The sequence below is a fragment of the Solanum pennellii genome, chromosome 11, assembly GCF_001406875.1.
Source record: "Solanum pennellii chromosome 11, SPENNV200".
NCBI classification, from domain to species: domain Eukaryota; kingdom Viridiplantae; phylum Streptophyta; class Magnoliopsida; order Solanales; family Solanaceae; genus Solanum; species Solanum pennellii.
In genome coordinates, this window is record NC_028647.1 from 20,226,507 (window position 1) to 20,235,569 (window position 9,063).

A 9,063-nucleotide genomic window follows, 5' to 3' on the forward strand; every position below is an offset into this window, starting at 1 on the left:
CCTTGAATATGATAATTGGTCCATGCATGAAGCCAATCTATCCCACGAAAAACATCAAAATCTAACATATCTAGCTCTACAAGATTAGCATGAGTGACTCTACGAGAAACAAAAATAGGACAATTTATATAGACTCCCTTAGCCACAATAACATCACCCACGGGAGTACAAACATGAAAGGGATTAGAAAGGATTTATGGACCAATGTCAAATATAATGGAGACATTATGAGTAACAAACCATAAGGTAGAATCGGGATAAAGTAAAGCATAAACATCAAGATGAAATACTTTCAACATATCCGTGACCACATCCAGAGAACCCTCGTGATCATGCTGCAATGTATAAAATCTATTTTGCTTCTAAGTACCCGAACTGGAACATATAGGTTGAACTTGTCTACCATCCTTACCTTTGCTAGTTTTCAATGTACAATATTTCACCTTGTGACTACTCGACTATCCTTACCCTTGCTAGGTTTCAATGTTCCATCCTTACCCTTGCTACCAAAGTTTATTTTCCTTTCAAAAGTAATATCGAGAAGGTCATCTGGAAAGACTTCTAAAAACTCATTCACTATTGAGACTGACTCAAGAGTAAAGGTTTCAGAATCTATATCCCTAACCCGAACACAATGATAAAGGCAACCCTTAGAAGTCATTTTCTATATTTTAGTCAAGATACAAATTGACTCTTAAGAACATAATTTTTCCACTTTCATGATATTATAGGTTCATTTAGACCTTGAATATGACACTCAGTCCATGCATGAAGCCAATCTATTCCAAGAATAACATCAAAATCTAACATATCGAGCTCCACAAGATCAACATGAGTGACTCTATGAGAAACAAAAATAGGACAATTTATATAGACTCTCTTAGCCACAATTGAATTAGAAAGGATTTCGGGACCAATATCAAATTACAAACCATAAGGTAGAATTGGGATCAAGTACATCAAGATAAAATACTTTCAACATACCCTTCACCATATCCAGAGAACCCTCATGATCATGCCACAGTATATAGAATCTATTTTGATTCTGAGCACCTGAACCAGAACATTTAGGTTGAATTTGTCTACCATTCTTACCATGGCTAAATTTCAATGTAAAATATTTCACATGTGACCACTCTTCCCGTAACAAAATAAACCATCTGTAATGACTAAGCACTTAATTGAGTGAATTTTTCACACCTTGGGAAAGTGGATATAAAACATCCATTAGCAGAATTTCCTCCTTGAGGCTTACGGTTAGACACCTTATCTTTGTTGAAAATTAGAGACAAAGCATTAGAGGAACCTTGTTCGTAAAACCTTTTGCCAAAATTGAGGATGTCCTTGTCAATTAGACTAAGAATGTCAGTGTCACCATTATCGATCATTGCCTTCTTGGATTCTGTTTCCCTTTACTTGAGCTTTTCCTCCTTAATTTGTTGGGAATGTATCATCAAATGAGAAATATCCATCTCCTAACAACATGGTGGTACGACATTCATTGGCAACCTAGTCGGAGACACCCAACACAAACTTACTTATCGTTGCTCTAGAGTCTGTAACCATGGTTGGAGCATACTTAGCCTACTAGTGAAATTCAACGAATACTCCTCCACACTTATATTTCGTTGTCGGAGTTTAATGAACTCAAGCTCTTTCAGTTATCTCATTTCAAAATAAAAGAAACAATCAAGAAAAACTCCATTAAATTTCTCCCAATCAAGAGGACCCGCATCAACCGCCCTCTATATCTTCCATTGTTCAAACCACACTTGAGAAACATCCTTGAGTTTGTTAGCATCCAATTCTACCTTCTCTACCGTAGACAATCCGATAATCCCTATTGTCTATTAAACCTCATTAATGAACTATTGAGGATAATATCCATCCTATTGAAGCCCATTATCCTTACCACCATCATTCCTACATTTGGATTCTCAAGAGCATTAACTTCTTTGTTATCTTGGGTCATCATAGCTTGACCCAACACTTGGAAAAAAATATTGGAATTAAGCATGAATCACTTTCTCAGCCAAAGGATTGGTGGAACTTGAGGAGCCTAGGTCTCCATATTGTTGTTGCCCGCATTCCTTCTCACATAATCTCTTTGAGGGGTCATATCCTAAAATGAACCAAAAATAATTTAGGAGAATTATTTTTATAGATATAGACTCTATGACACGACTTTAGAGTAATGAAACAAGTGAAATTTCCTAAACGTTTTCTATCCTCATATTCATAAATATTGCACTTCACACTTTTAAATAAGACTCTACTCAGTGTGGCTTGTATGATATCCTAGGACCTTTTTCTAAAATATTGTGCTCTGAATACCAAGTTTATCATGACCCAAAGTACACCCCAGATGTTATAGGGTTCTGAAAGTCGATCTACAAGCCACTAGACATATGTATACACATAGAAACAAACAAAGTAAAGCATTCCGTTTCAAGAAAAGAGTTTGACATTGCAAAGCGAAAGTCTAACATAGACTTGACAAGCATTCTATTACATCAAAAGGAAAGGTTGGACGTAACTCGTACACCACATAAAACATATAAAATATAAAATACATATGAAATAAATAAAGTGACATCATCCTTAGAACATGATGACTCACCTAATTCTTGAATCTCTATGTTCTCACTAGCCACAAAAGAAAGGAGTGGAGTCCCCAAGCCCTACATTAGTGAAAGAATGTATGCACAAGTATGCATTAGTAAATGGAATTTAGTAAGTATGAGGTACATGCATGAAAACATAAAACATGATCATAAAGGGACAAAATCAAAAACTTGAAATGTGTGACCAAACTAAGCATAGTGAACACCTTTAAAGAGAATCATAATCATGAACATGGTTTATGCATCTTGAGATCATAAAGAGAGTTTCATAAAATGTTTGAGAGTAACTTAGTTCATTTTATGGGTTATTAACTTTAACCGACAATAGACCATGTCAGTTATACATGGAATTTGATGAACCTCAAACATCAAGAAGTGAGAGTCTACTTGTCAAGGTAGAATTTCATATCATGTCATATGTTATATATGAATCCACTAGCTAAGCTGTTTAATCCTATCGGGGCACATAGTTTGGAAATATATATGGAAAAACTCTTTCACAATTTCATTGATGCTAAGCTAAAGCAAACTCCTTTTTCACAAATCATGCATAAGTTCATGAAAACATCATTTATAGCTTCATAGCTTCTTCATAAGTTCATGCAAATTAGGGTTCAAAGTCAATCATGATAAATGCATGAGTTATCATGGAATTAGTTGGAAAACATGTAATTTAATCTTAATCATCAAAATAAAATCATAACCAATCAATTGAATCCATATGATAGAACCCATCAGGTTTTGAATGAAAACCTAATTAATTAGATTAAAATTAACTTGGATAGATTGAGAAAACCTTTGTGCTCAATGGGTGAATGAATCCCATTGATAAAGCCTACATACTTTGAAGATCAAATCCTAGAATAAATAGTGAAAAGAGAGATTTGATTTAAAACTCTAGGTTTTTCTCATTACTCCTTGAGGAGAAAATTGAGAGGAATTCGGGGATTCTTGGGAGCATGATTTGAGAATTAATAAATTTATGGGTAAAATCAGTTATAGGTTCCCTTTAAATAGGCAAAATGGTGTAGAATAGAAATTATGTGAATAGGAAAAGACCAAAACACCCTTTAAAATAATTTTTGGATAGTCCCTACGGTTATGACATGCCTATATTGGTTAACCATAGGCCAAGTACTAGAACCAACATTTCATCAAAATTTGACGAGATATGTCTACGGCCCGTAAGACCTCCTACGTTCCATTTACCCAAACCTTTCAACTCAACCTCAACTCCAAATTTATTAAGTTTGGAACTGTTCTACGAAACCCATTCTACTAACCATAGAACAAATGACGGTTTGTCATATCCCTTCATAAGACTAAAGTCCTAAATGAAATCTATGAACCCTTTCTACAGAACGTAGTAATGGCTCGTTTACCTTACAAAAATTTATCTTATTCATATGTAGGTTAAGATTAGAAATTTAAAATATCAAAAATCAACTTCGGCTTCTACAATTTACTTTATACAGACCGTAGGACATCATATAGTTTGTAGGTAAGACTCGTAGACCTCTGGTTTAGCTAATTTTTTTGTATTTTTTTCTTTTGGACTTTAAAATTTCTAGGTGTAACAGTAACCCTCACATCAAGAAAGGGATTCTACCTGCCAAGGTAGTATATGTAACTTTCATTCATATCTTATTTATGGATCCACTAGTTAGGTCATTTAAGACAATCTATGGGGGCACTTAGTTTGGGACAAAGAGATTGCTTCTAGAGACTTGACCTTTACTAACGGGAGAGCCCCATCTTAATGTCCTCTCGGAGCTAAGTAAAATTTCAATGACTTTAGTCATAATAATATTCGTAGGACAAGTGTGTCTATTTGTTCAATTTTATACAAGTTTAAGTGTCTACTTGTACACACTCAAAATTGGAGGGCATAATTGTCCGTTCGAGCCAAGCTAAGGGTCATGTTTATGTATTATCCAATCATGAGTCATCATAGAGTAGTTCCTAAAATCACGATTTATACATATTTGAGAAAATCGTTCAAAACCATGATTTAATAATGTGAAAAAATACCTTTCACAAATTATTTGATACCTATATCATAAGCATCCTTAGTTCATAAGCATTATTTTCATAACCATGCATAATTATAAGCATTATTTTCATAACCATTCATAACTTTCCTAAATCATACTTCAAAATTTCATAGGATTTCTTCATAAATTCATAATCATAAAAGCATGGGTCTATATAAATTAATTGGAGATCATGTGTTTTAATCAATTCATGTATAATAAGATTGAAATTAAGAAGTTAATATCAAAATCAACTAAGATCATAAGGATTGCATGAACCCTAAGCAAATTAGATGAAATTAAATTAAAAAATTGGAAATATTTTGCGACACAGTGGATGAATGAATATCATTATTGAATTTCCACATCCTTGATGTTCAAAACCTATTAAGCAAGATAAAAAAAAAACTTGAAGCTTGGAACCCTGGCCTTCTTCCTTGATTCTTGAAAGAATTTGGAGGGGATGCACTTGGATGGGAATTGGAGATTTGAGAGATTGGGAACGTTTGGGTAGTTTTAGGAGTTGAAGGGTATAGGTATTACATTTAGGGTCAAAATGACAGTATTAAATGCATATGAGAAGACTCAATACCCTTAAAGTTAACTGTCGAAAACGACCTACGGTTCCGACCTACGATCTGTACTAGTCAATAATTGAACAAACTTTAGAAATCAAGACTTTATCCAATTTCCATGATACCTTCCTACGGACCATCATCCAATCTAAAATCCCTAAACACCTTTTCATGGTCCCAGGTTTAAGCCCAAATTTTACCAAGTGTAACCCTTTTACGAAAGTGATCTACAGCTCATCCAAATTCCTAAGGTTCATCATGTTCACTCGTAGGTCAAACATAAAAAATTGAATTTTTTAAAACTCTTTCTTAGTGTCTACGGAACCTTTAATATGACTTGTAGGGATTTATACAACCCGTAGGTCAATCTATAGCACCAAATACCAGCAACATTTTCTGAACTTTTTCTACTTGACTCATATTCTTAAATCTGAGGTGTAACAGTTGTATTTAATTGAATAAAATTATATGTGAATTAAATGATTTGTGTTCTTGCTTAAATTGTATTCATATTGATATGCATGATATATTTTTCATATTTCAACTTTATTTTTAAGAAATATTGTATTTATTCAAGCATATTGTAACCATGAGCATTTTAAATCTTTCATTTTGTATTCAATGTTCAAATTCAGCTACTAACTATATTTATATTCAAATATATGTGTTTTTTTATGTCGTATATCAATTATTTGTACTCATGTGTATTCAAAGTCAATCACCAATGTAATATTTCACTATTCATTTTTTTTTACTTTTAGTTAAGCAAATATAAATGTTATATTCCAACCCGAATTTGTATTTCAAAATCTTTTATTCAAAAATGGTATTCCAAATTTAGTCTAAAAGTTGTTTCCTAGTTTTTGGTCAAATTCATTCTTCGATCTTATTTTTATTATCTTTTGATTTGTTTTTAAAAAAATGTATTTTAGATTGATTTTTATTCAAAATTATTTTGTATTCCAAAAGTTGTATGCCAGAAATTGTACTCTAACTCTTGATTTCTAGTTGTTGAATAAATTTATATTTCAATCATTCCACAAACAAAATCACAATTATTCAATTTACAATAGGGATCATATCATCAAAATCACATTTCAAATAAATTTGTATCCTAATCATTCAATGCACTACATCATCAAAATTGTATTCCAAACTAATTTGTATCTCGATTATTTAATATACAACGTTAAATCATATAGTTTGTATTTGAATTCAATTTCAAAAAATCTACAAATACTGATTTTGATGAATACTTTGAGATAATATTGAATACGTTATGGCTTGAAGACAAATGTGATTGTCCGATTGTGTATTCAATTAGCTTTGTTGATCGATCCTCAATTTTCTGTTTTATAGGAAGAACAATGATGAACTGCTTTAAATTTATATTTCAAAATTGCTTTTAAGATTTATCAACAATTTTAAATTTTCCTGAAAAAAAAAAAGAAATATGAACAGAAGTGATTTTGAATTTCAATGATGATTAACGATGAAAATAATTTTGATCATAAGTGATTATATACTGTTTTGGTAAAAATGATTATGAACTGACTATTTTAGATTCTTGTATGTAATGAAAAGATTCATGGAGTAATTATATCTTTTTCAACAAGGTTAGAAAGATTTCTTACGCGATTTACTCCAATTAGTTAGTTTGTATTGTATTTTTAATCTGAATCATGCAAAAAATACATTAAAATAATGTATAGCAAATCAAAATATAATTGTTTTTGAATATAGTGAAAGTAGAGTGAAGGGTCCTATTTAAGGCTTAATATTTATTCTTTATAAAGTTTTTTTCTATTAATATCTCCAATTTTAATGCAACTCGCACATTTGACATCCCTAATTATAACTCTGTCAGATAATCTCTCTGTCTCTCTCACACACACGCACGCATTTATAAAGTTTTTTTCTAGTAATATCTCCAATTTTGATGCAACTCGCACATTTGACATCCCTAATTATAACTCTGTTAGATAATCTCTCAGTATCGTTCACACGCACGCACGCACGCACCCACACACACAACTCTGTTAGATAATCTCTCTGTCTCTCTCAACACACATACACACACTTATAAAATTTTTATTATTAATATCTCCAATTTTAATGCAACTCACACATTTGTCAACCCTAGTTATAACTCTATTAGATAATCTCTTTGTCTCTCTGTCACACATGCACGCATTTATAAAGTTTTTTTCTAGTAATATCTCCAATTTTAATGCACCTCGCACATTTGACATCCCTAATTATAACTCTGTTAGATAATCTCTCTGTCTCTCACACACACACACGCGCGCACGCACACAAAACTCTGTTAGATAATGTCCCTTTCTCTCTCACACACACGCACACATTATAATGTTTTTTTCTATTAATATCCCTAATTTTAATGCAACTCGCACATTTGACATCCCAAATTAAAACTCTGTTAGATAATCTTTCTGTCTCTCTCTCTCACACACACGCACGCATGCACGCACACACCCCCAGCCATAAGCAAGAAGAAGACTCTGTCGGATTTCAATACACAGAGAGAGTATCTCTTGAAAAGCTTCTAAGAAAGCAAGCCGAATAGAATGGGGACTTGCTTAACATCGAAAGAAGGAAATTTGGTTAGAACGGGGGCTGCTCTCTCGCATTTCCAAATCTACGTGACGCATCCACCGAAGATGGCAGCGGGAAAGATGGGAGCACGAACGAGGTAGCTTATGCTTTTTTCGTCCGATCTAGAAAAAAAGGCTCAACGTATGCTCTAGCTCCAAGATTTTGCTCTTATTGCTAGCTCTTTTCCTTTTATGCTTGACACTGAAAAAGAAAGATCAGATGCGCCTTATGCTCTATTTGTGGCTTTGCTTTAACCGAAGCTATTGCATCTTTTGCCCCAATGATGGCCTTTTTGATCCCATTCGCATTCCATGTTCGTTAGTAATCGTTTAGGGGGGATGGATAAGCAGGAAGGGATTCATGTGGTAAGACTAATTGGCCGAGAAGTCTAGTGAGGTTCCTGCTATGGTGAAGTGAAAGAACTTTCACTATAGTGGGAAGAAGATAGGTGGAGCGAGCCGAGCGAGAGCAAAGCTGATCACTCAACAATGAACACTAACTGAAATCGGCCAAAAATGATTACCTATCCCTTACGGAAATCGAACCTGTGACTTTGACATGAAAAGAGGATGTCCTAACCACTGGACGAAAGGGACCAAAAAGCCTTTTTCTTCACTTCAGCTTTGAGATGATTTTAGCCACCAGGGATTGGCTCAATGAGCACCTTTGGGCGGTGCTATCTCTATCAACTATCTGACTTATTCACAACAAAGGTGAACCAAGACATGAAGAAGTGCGTCTACGAGCCTCCACGCTTTGATTCGTTTGATTTTCCTTTCTCACTCTGAAAGAAAAAACAAAGCCTTGCTTTGCCTCCTTCCTTCTTCGCTAATTGAAAGTTAGACTTACACGTCTGCTTATGAAGATTATGGCTTCCTCACTTGTTTGATTGGAAATGACACGATGCTTCACACATGTAATTGGAGTCTGTTTCGGGGCTTACAGAAGCTCGTGCAAGCACGCGCACACACATACTATTTTTGTATATTAATTTGTATTTGATAAGTTATAGCATAATAAATGACGTTGTTTTTATTGGCTCTCATATTTGACATCTCGATTGACTATGAAGATAAATCAAAGTAAGTTATTTCAGTGTCCGTTGTCCATAGTTAACTGACAAAGGTTTCCTTTTTTTAATCGAAAACTTAAAAATTAAAATTAAAGAATATATTCTATCTGTGAAATCATATGTATAATTTATTTTACACCCAA

At 33.5% G+C, this 9,063-nt stretch overlaps 1 long non-coding RNA gene across 1 annotated transcript; it reads right to left on the reverse strand.

The window, feature by feature from the left end:
- Positions 1 to 871: 871 nt before the first annotated feature.
- Positions 872 to 3,565, reverse strand: LOC114074669. Its single transcript, XR_003574998.1, has 3 exons — positions 3,421 to 3,565; positions 2,621 to 2,681; positions 872 to 2,122 (listed from the first exon to the last, which is right to left on the reverse strand). It is a non-coding gene; the product is annotated as an uncharacterized LOC114074669 (long non-coding RNA).
- Between the last annotated feature and the right edge of the window lie 5,498 nt (positions 3,566 to 9,063).